The 10,458-nt window shown below is 42.5% G+C and overlaps 1 long non-coding RNA gene across 1 annotated transcript; it reads right to left on the reverse strand.

The window, feature by feature from the left end:
• LOC109837493 lies at positions 1,624–3,524 on the reverse strand. The gene is made up of 2 exons (XR_002246302.1): positions 3,156–3,524; positions 1,624–1,866 (listed from the first exon to the last, which is right to left on the reverse strand). It is a non-coding gene; the product is annotated as an uncharacterized LOC109837493 (long non-coding RNA).

The following is a 10,458-nucleotide window of genomic DNA, read 5'->3' on the forward strand; positions in this document are numbered from 1 at the left end:
GGACAAATTTTCAAAACCAACCTATTTGGATTTTTATTCCCAAAAAACGACCCCATTCAGTTTTATTTGCAAAAACCGACCTGGTTTCAGCCTCAGCGCTGAAACCAGGTCGGTTTTTGAAAAAAAACTCTCCGAAACTTCACGGGAGTTGAACTCCCGTGAAGTTTCATAGTTCAAAAAACTTCACGGGAGTTCAACTCCCGTGAAGTTTCGGAGAGTTTTTTTCAAAAACCGACCTGGTTTCAGCGCTGAGGCTGAAACCAGGTCGGTTTTTGCAAATAAAACTGAATGGGGTCGTTTTTTGGGAATAAAAATCCAAATAGGTTGGTTTTGAAAATTTGTCCAACATAAGTAACACTAACTAGAAAGTAATTTTGTCTGAAGATTGATTTCAAAAATGGTAAAATGGTATTTTTAACTTTTTTACAATGGCTACTAACATGGTTTTGGGGATCCGTTGGGGAAAACTGAAAGTTTTGGAGCGTTTTCTGTCACAGCACACACCTCAAAGTTCATGATGTCTAGTCTAATTTACAAAGTTCATAGTAGTTTAGTGCAAAGCCCCAAAAGTTCATGGGTGTTTTCTAAAACTAACCTAAATTTTAATCTGTGTTAGCGTATTGTTGATGTCAAAAGTTAAATGGTGGGATTTAGAGCAAATCATGGAGAGCTTATGGTTCCTTATTCTCTTTTGATGGCTCATTGTCGAGCAAAAAAGATAATTCTGCACACATGCAACATGTTAGAGGATTCGGAGTTGGGTTCTCCGGTGATCCTTCTGACGGTCAAGTCAATAACAAACTGAAAATAGAGGAAAATAGATTAAGTTTTAAGTATTCTAGGGTGCTCAAATATGCATACCTTTGGGCAGTTGGGAATGTGCCTATTAATAATGAACTTGTTAGATCTACATCATAAAACTTGAGATCTAAAACCATATAACCATGATTAATTCAAAGAGATTAACAAGAATCATAAAGAGCGGAAGCTTATACCTGAATCCATTGCTTGATCTTGAGATGGGTTTTGATCTTCTAACCTTAGGGTTTCTCTAAATCCGAATTTCTCTAGCTAGATGGGGGTGTAGAGAATTAGAGAAATGTAACCCTAGGTTAGGGACCATAACCCCTTATTTATAGATGTTGTACTTTTGTAATTTAGCCCCTCAATAAATCACAATTACAACCTGATATCTGCATATATAACCCCATGATTATATTTAAATACCAAATTAACCCAACTTAATTGATCACTTTAGTGAGTTATCCTGAAAGATAGCAATACACATTGATTAATCATATGTGCCCACAAATAGATTTATTAGATTAAATCCAACAGGATCAACTTTCACACTTGCAAAAATAAGTGACTTTGTCACGCCCCGCTTCCCAAAATACTGGGAAATCAGAACGTGAACAAGTCCGCGACGTATTCGATTGAGAAGAAATATTATCATCATTTTTTTTTCTTTTCTTCTCAATCCAATACGCTAAGCGTCAAATACATAAATCTCAATCACAGGTCCCCGATCACAATAGCAAGAATATAAAGACAATCCAGAATAAGAATTAAACATATCATCAACAGATCATCCCAGACATAAAATATGGGTTCAACATACCCTTACTACAACAACAGTTCAACTAGGAAATAAGAAATACATAGTCCATAAAAGGAAATACTAACAAAATAACCAAATCTGTCACCAAACTAAAGAAAATACTGCAAGAGTGCTCTATTAGCTACTACAGAAAAGAAAATGCGTCTAGGCTTCAGTTTGTTCTTCCACTCCATCAGAAGGACATTCCGGCTGAGCATACACTGGTTCGGCGGCATCATCGAACTGAACCTGTTCGTCTCCTAAGTCTGACGCACACCAGAGAAAACAGGTGTACGTCAGGTGCATAGCGCACGGCAATATCTCACATGAACAAATAAAACGGTCTAATGACCCATGCTATGATAATAATAATAATAACAAAAAGATAATGATACATGCAACTGAAATCTAATGGTAACATACAACTATGTCATCAATAAAGACTTCTACAAACTTGTCCAGCACATCATAGAATACCAGATTCATCAGGTTCATGAATGTCGCTGGCGCATTAGTCACACCAAACGGCATCACTAAGAACTCATAATGTCCATATCTCGTCCGAAATGCAGTCTTGGGAACATCAGAGTCCTTGACCTTCACCTGGTGATATCCACTCCGCAGATCCAGCTTAGAAAATACTCTCGATCCTCCTAATTGGTCGAAGATATCATCAATACGGGGAAGTGGATACTTATTCTTCACTGTCACAGCATTCAACTCCCGATAGTCGATGCACATCCGCTTGGATCCATCCTTCTTACCCACAAGCAACACAGGTGCTCCCCAGGCCGATACACTAGGTCGTATCAAGCCTCTCTGCAAAAGATCATCCAACTGAGTCCGAAGCTCGGCTAATTCTGCCGGAGGCATACGATAAGGCGACTTGGAAATCAGAGCAGTTCCAGGCTTCAATTCTATATAATAGTCAACTGCTCGATCTGGTGGAAACCCATAAATGTCGTCGGGAAACACATCTTCAAATTCCCGAACTACAATTGGCTTCTCGGATTCCACTTGCATCGCAGCTAACGTCGCCTTCTTCGGTCTAGCTCTGAACTCCACAGGTCCGGCCGATGTGCTACCACTAGTGAACTCAAATCTCGGATGATCCGGTATCTCGAATACTACGCTCCGACGACGACAATCAATGGTGGCAAAGAACGACCCCAACCAATCCATCCCAAAAACTGCATCAAAGCTCGGCAAATCTATCACCAGAAAATCTGCGAAGAGTTCCCTCCCGCAGATGACTACAGGGCATGCTTCATAACCACTGGATGCTACTAAGACACCACTGCCAGTGTTAATATTCCAGCCCGTAGTCAAAGGAGCTATAGGAAGAGAGTGGGTATTCGCAAAGCGACGAGACAAGAAACAATGGGAGGCTCCAGAATCGAAGAGTGATAAAGCAGGAACGGAAGAAACAAGGACCTTGCCTATTATAGGAGGATGTAAACATAACTAACTCAGTATTCTTAAACAATCCTTTCATAGTATCATTATGTAATAAGAAAATTCATATGCAATTAAGACTAAGATAAACAATTCTTACCAGTGATAACTCGATCGTTCGCCTCAGCTTCTATGGCTGACATCATGAACGTCTGTCGCTGAGGTTGCTGCCGGTGCGCTTCCTGATAACGCTGCTGCTGTGGAGGAAGAGGCCCTGCTCGAGGATAGGATCTGTGCTGAGGCTGTGCTGCCGGGGCTGGTCGAGGCGGAGCTGGAAGAGTTGTTCGAACTGGAGGTGTGGGCAACCGGGCCTGCTGTTTCTGAGGACAGTCTCGACTGATATGATCGGGGGACCCACAGCTAAAGCATAGGTGAAGACGCCTGGGGCAATCCTGCAGAGTATGACCAGGGTAGCTGCAATAGGAACACCTCACCGAAGGTTGGCCGCGAGTCTGCACTCCCGGGCGCTGATAAGGGTGACTCTGAGGGAATGGCTGACGCTGAGAGTGCTGCTGCCTCTGTGGACCCTGCTGCTGCTGTCTCGGAGGGGGACGCTCAACATTCCGGGCCGGAGCTGCTGGTGTCCTGCTCTGAATCACGTGGGAGTCTTCAGGCTCCTTATGCACGCTCTCAATCTCCCGTGCTGCATCCAGCACCGCATCATGGGTCGCCAAAGCTCTACCTGCCAGAGCCATCCTAATGTACTTGTCTAGGCCCTTCTGGAACTGATGCCTCCTAATCGCAGGGTCTGTAACTAAGTGAGGAGCAAATCGACTCAAAGAAGAGAACTCGGCCTCGTACTCGTCGACTGATCGACTCCCCTGCTTAAGCTCGACAAATCTACGCAGGAGCTCATCTCGGGCTGACTGAGGGAAATACTTCATATTGAAGCGATCCGTGAATGTCTCCCACAGAATCGGCCTCTCTAGGTGTGTCTTCTCAGCAGCCCACCAGATTCTAGCTGTATCAGTGAGCTGGACGTCCATAAGGTCCACCCACTCTGCAGGGGCAATGCGGGTCACCGTAAGGATAGTCTCGGTAACCTTCAGGAATTCTTCTGCTGCTAGAGGTCCTTCAGCACCGGAGAAGGAAGGAGGCCGCATATATCGGAACTCTCTAACACCAGGCTCCGAGCGAGGGGGATGCTGGTGCTGAGGCTCCTGCTGCAAATGCCCAGCTAAGAACTGTTGGTTCGTCACCAGCCCCTATATCATCGCTAAAAGCAGCTGCGGATCTGCTTCAGGCATCTGACCATTGCCACTAGATGGGTTACCATTACTACGAGTACCCACCATAATTCTGAATGAAACGAGGATCAAAAGGAAAAATTAATGTTAAAATCAAACAATATATTTGGAAAATAGGGACTAAAACATAGTTTATTAAGATAATAATATAAGAACTTAATTGTAGTCTTACGGATGGAAAATGATATGTATTTGAATCGTCCAATACATTCTTACTAGTGAGAACTCGGGACCGTGACCTGCGTGGGCCACCAACAAAAACCTGTCACGCCCCGCTTCCCAAAATACTGGGAAATCGGAACGTGAACAAGCCCGCGACGTATTAGATTGAGAAATATATATATACTATCATTTTTTTTCTTTTCTTCTCAATCCAATACGCTAAGCGTCAAATACATAAATCTCAATCACAGGTCCCCGATCACAATAGCAAGAATAGAAAGACAATCCAGAATAAGAAATAAACATATCATCCATAGTGAATCATCCCAGACATAAATATGGGCTCATCATACCCTTACTACAACAACAGTTCAACTAGGAAATAAGAAATACATAGTCCATAAAAGGAAATACTAACAAAATAACCAAATCTGTCACCAAACTAAAGAAAATACTGCAAGAGTGCTCTATTAGCTACTACAGAAAAGAAAATGCGTCTAGGCTTCAGTTTGTTCTTCCACTCCATCAGAAGGACATTCCGGCTGAGCATACACTGGTTCGGCGGCATCATCGAACTGAACCTGTTCGTCTCCTAAGTCTGACGCACACCAGAGAAAACAGGTGTACGTCAGGTGCATGGCGCACGGCAAGATCTCACATGAACAAATAAAACGGTCTAATGTTCCATGCTACGATAATAATAATAATAACAAAAAGATAATGATACATGCAACTGAAATCTAATGGTAACATACAACTATGTGAATACAGTGACTGGGTCGAATACTAACCAACCTAAAACTCAGTGGTCCACATCTCACACAGAGTCAACGCTCCTATCATCGGATAACTGGCTGTTCACAAATCCCCTACGTGCATCCAATACCGCTACACGAATCGGTCAGAGGACTACACGCAATCCGATTTCGGCCTGGTCCGAACTCAAGCAGAACTCGGGTGACTACACAAATTCACTGACTAAAGTGACTACACGAATTCACTTTAGCCCATCAAACCAACCCCAGTGACTACACGAATTCACTGGCGCGAGCCTGGAAGATACATCAACAGCTATATCCGATCACATGAACATTAACTTCCCCATCCCAACTCTTCTCGTTTTTCTAAGTCAACACAACACATGTCTTTAGGTCTTATTCATGTCACACAGGTCACTATAGTCATAAACTCCTAACGGTTCTCAATCACAACAAGGAACAATCAATGCAACTAATCATGTACAATAGTATCATAGCATATCAGATAATCAAGACTAAGAATTTGAATCATAAAATTGTTCTAAAATAATCTTTTGAAATAATAAAGTTATTTACTTAAAAATAATCCCTTTTTCAAAATAAGTTATTTTCTCACTATATTAATTCTAAAAATAATCTTTTAAAAATAATAAATTCATAAATTCAAAAATAATCTTTTTATAAGATAAATTCTTATTAATTCAAAATAGTCTATTTTCCCAAACATAATTTCTTTTTAAAAATATGTCATTCTAAAATGATTTCTTCCACAAAATAATTTCTAAAAATTATTATAATTATTCTAAAATGATTCTTTTTCCAAGATAATTCCTTTTAAATTATTATAATTTTCCTAAAAAATGATTTTGTTCTCACATAAATTCTTTTTAATTACTATAATTGTCCAAAAATAATTCCGCTGCCAAAATAAATTCTTTTAATTTGTCATAATTATTCTAAAAATACTAATTATCATATTATTATGATTTATCTAAAATCATTCATCAAACAATCCCACGCAGATAATTATTGACAAATCTAAAATTACAGATAATTCATAATAAATACAAAAATTCAGTTTTGAGCAAGTGGGATCTTGCCTCGGGTATATCGCGGACTGTAGTAGGGACCGTCGGGGTGATTGCACAGCGTTACGACGGGTTTCGCGGAGTCGACGGCTAAAATTACAATTTGAGTGTTAATGCGACGTGTGATATTCGAACGAGTATAACGAGGTGTACATAAGGAGCCCAAGTGAAAGAAATATACCGTGTGATAGATAACACGAAGGGCTACGCACCGGCGAAGGAATCGACGGAAACGGAGGTCGGAGTTGGCCGGAAAACGCGCGCGAAGTTGGCTCCGAACTGCAGTTTTCTGCAGTGAAGCTCACTGATCCGAGCTCGCTGTTCGGAGCTTCTTCCCGCTGTGCGGGCTCGCCGGAGGTGGGAGGGGTGACGACGAGCGGAGACGGGGCTTGGGCTCGGCGAGGGTGGCTGTCGGAGGTGGAGGCTTGGTCGGAGTTCGTGGAGGAGGGGGTTCGAAGTTGGGGGAGGTGGAGAACGGAGGGTAGGACGCGGGTGGTCGTGGAGCTCGTCGGAGCAGCGGCGAGGCTGAGACGACGGGGTTGGGCTGGAGTCAACGACGGTGAACTGGAGGCGGTGGTCGTGTGCGGTGGTCGGAGGGGCGACGTGGGGTTGAAGGGGGTGGCGGAGCTAGAGGGGAGGAGGGTGGAGATGGTGTTGACGGTGGTGGAGGAGGAGCTCGGAGGTGGGGAGGTCCGTGGCTGGAGGGAGGCGGTTGAGGTGTGGGCGGTGGTCGGAGGTCAGCGGCACGGTGAGGGGCTGGGATGAGCTCGGAGGAGGGTGGAGGCGTTGGCGCGGCAGGATGAACGGAGGAGGAGCACGAGGTGATGCTGGGTGTTCGTCGACGGCGTGCTCAGGCGGGTTCGGATCTGGTGTGGGCTTCGGTGGTGAGGAGAGCGGGGAAGAGAGATATGAGGAAGAAGGGGGAGCTGGAGTTGGGATTTTGTAGAGGAAGAGAGGGAGAGAACTGATGAGGGAGAGAGAGTGTGAGAATGATAGTGAGAGAGATTGAGAGAGGACGTGTGAGAGTGAGAGGGAGATGAAAACGAGAGGAAGAGAGATGAATCTGGGGTTCTTTTGAGGAGTGGGGGAATCACGATGTGGGGGTATGCGGGAAACATGGGGGAGGGTTTTAGGGAAAGTGGGGTAGGGGAGAGAGAGAGTGAGAGAGATGAAGAGGAAGAGAGAGAAACAAGGTGAAATACCGTAGGAAAAACACAGGGAAAAAATACCCCTTTAAAATATAATTTAAAAATACCAAAAAATTAAATCAAATAATTATTAAAAATTTATGATCAAAATAATAATACTAATAACAATAACAATAATAAATAATTAACTATTAATTTAAAAGTTTTACCGAAATAATTAAATTTATAATTAGCAAAACTATTAAAATAATACAATACAGTATTTTTAAATCGTAGAAAATTCTAGAAAAATTGGGGAAATACAAATACTCTTTTAGAAAATAATATTTAATATTTAAATACCAGAAAATTATTTAAACCTGTATTAGAAATTTACGGTCATTACAATATAGCTTATATTTATATAGTAAAGGGGAGGTGGAAAAATTGAAGCATCATATTTTGAATAAGTCTCAAGATTTTGAATTATTTCCTAAAATTATATACTTTGCTTAGAAAACTTCAGAAGAGTCTTTCGAAGGACTACTACAAAGTATTAGACATTGGATAAATATTGAACAAATAAAATCCACGATATCGGATTGTAAATTAGGGATATGTATATAATATTGGGTGTCATATGAGATAATATTCTGATACGAGTCGCTGAGAGAGCACATTTGATCGCGGAATTATCAAATGTGGGATTGAGAAGAAAACAGCAAAACACACAAGACAATTCAATAAGCAAAGAAAAATATCTTCTCTAGATTATGAAGAATAGAATATTACAAAATCTTTCTCTCACAATCTCCCTAGAATAAAGAACAATCTCTCTATTCTCTCTAAACCCTAATCTCTTGATTAGAATCTCTCTTCTCTTAATCCGATGTTTAAAACCCTAAACAATCCCTATTTATATGTCTAACAACGTGAATGACAAAATCGTAAATAACCAAGCCTAATGGAACTTGGAATACACGTCAAAAGAATCCAGATTCACCTAGGAAACGCGATCCAGTCGATCGGCGTGCTTGGTTCGGTCGACCTACCAAAGATAGAGGTTTTAACCCTGTATGCGTATCCGTTTTTGGTCGACCGACGATGAACGATCGGTCGAGCGGTCTGGCCTTCGCGGTCGACCGATGTTGGAAACCCGATCGACCGACCAAAGTGCTTGTCTGCTTTCTGTTTTCCTTGCCGTTTTCCTGACTTTGACCTCTTTCGCCGCCACTAACGGCTCCACACACGCCTCTATTATCAAGTTATCATGATAATCGTCTATCCTCAAGTTCACATAAGGATCGCTAAGCTACCGAAGCAAAGAAGAAGATACACCCGTAGCATGGCTCTCCCATTTAGGAACTTGAAGTCCCGTTCAAGTTAGAACTTCAGCTGAGAAAACTCTCAAGCTCCTACTTCTTTGTTGAACCACCTGACCTTGCTAGGAACATGACCTTGACGTCCGATTAGAAACGACTCCTTCATCCCGCATCTCGTCATAGTCACCTTTCGCTCCAAATTGCAATCCTCTTTCAGTGGCTTTTCATAAGGCCTAATGAACAGCGAGACAAACTTCTTGCTTGCATTCACTAGCCTCTTCGCTCGGTTCACCATCACCAAGTTTGTCTCCTTCGGAAGAGATGTCGAACGAAATATGAACTTCTCACCGTCTTTGATGAATGTGTACTTCTGAGCCCGCCTTTCGTAGATTGCATATCTATCCCACAAATACGGATTGATCAGCATAACCTGACACACATCCAATGGAACTACGTCACACGTGACCTCGTCAATATACGACTCGTAGAGTGCAAATCTGAAAGTGCATTGATTAACTACACTCAACCCCGCCTCCTTCTGAATCCACCCTAAAGGGTAGGGTTTCGGATGCTTGACTGTCTCCAGACCCAGTTTCTAAACCAATGCCTCAGATATCAAACTTTTTTCGCTGCCTGGATCAACTATGGCATCCACCAAATTGGTCTTTACTTGCAACTTAAAAACAAAGAGCTGCTTTCTGGGGTCTTCGTCCTCCTTCGCGGCCTGTTTTCCTGCCATAAGGTTGAGATTTTTGTTGGGCTCTGTCATCTTTGTGACTTCTTTCGGACCTTGCGCTATCACGTATGCCTTTTTCTCCTCCTCCTTTAACCCCTTCGGTTTGAGATGATGATACTTCTCCCAGCATCGATCAGCAACATGTCATGTCTTCTCACAATGACTACAAATCAGTCCTGTTTTTCCTGGATCCTTCTTCTTTTCCTCCTTAGGTTGGGAACCACTAGACTCGTCTCCAACTTGCTTGGCCTCCCCCTTTGTGTCGTTGTCTTTCTTCTACTTGCCCTCAATGGTAATAGCCTTCACGCTCGCCTCTGCAATCGACTCAACCGTGAATAGCTTCATCTTCTTCCGGATGTATTCGTTCAAACCCGTCATATACTTCATAAACACCGAGTACTCTTTCGTCGCAATGTTGAGGACTATCGCTTGTTGCTGAAACTCGGTCGTGTATTCTTGAACTGTTGGATTGAATCTTTGGCGCAAGTCGTACCACTTGTACCAACGTTCTTCAAGGAATCCCATCGGGTAGAACTGTTTTCTTAGCAACTCCTTGAACTTATTCCACGACACTGTTTTCTTCTCTTACTTGCAATATGATTTCCACCATGTCAACGCGTGCCCTGAAAGCTTCAATGTCACAAAAATGATCTGAATTTTCACTCTCCCCACTGGATTCTACAGGTTTCTTCTTGGACTTCGAAGAAGATTCCCCCTGTTTGTTCCCTCCATGGATGAGATCAACGAGTTGTGTGAGAGTCAACCCGATTGTTTCGATCTGTTTCTCCAATACATCAAGCCTCGCTGAGTTGTTATCTCGCCTAGCTTCTTGTATTGTGATCGAGTAAGGACCATGCACAGGACACCCCCTTCATAGGATCTGCAGGCTCTGATACCAACTTGATACGAGTCGCCGAGCGAGTACATTTGATCGCGGAATTATCACAGGTGAGTTTGAGAAGA

This window comes from Asparagus officinalis, chromosome 1 (assembly GCF_001876935.1).
Source record: "Asparagus officinalis chromosome 1, Aspof.V1, whole genome shotgun sequence".
In the NCBI taxonomy this organism is placed as follows: domain Eukaryota; kingdom Viridiplantae; phylum Streptophyta; class Magnoliopsida; order Asparagales; family Asparagaceae; genus Asparagus; species Asparagus officinalis.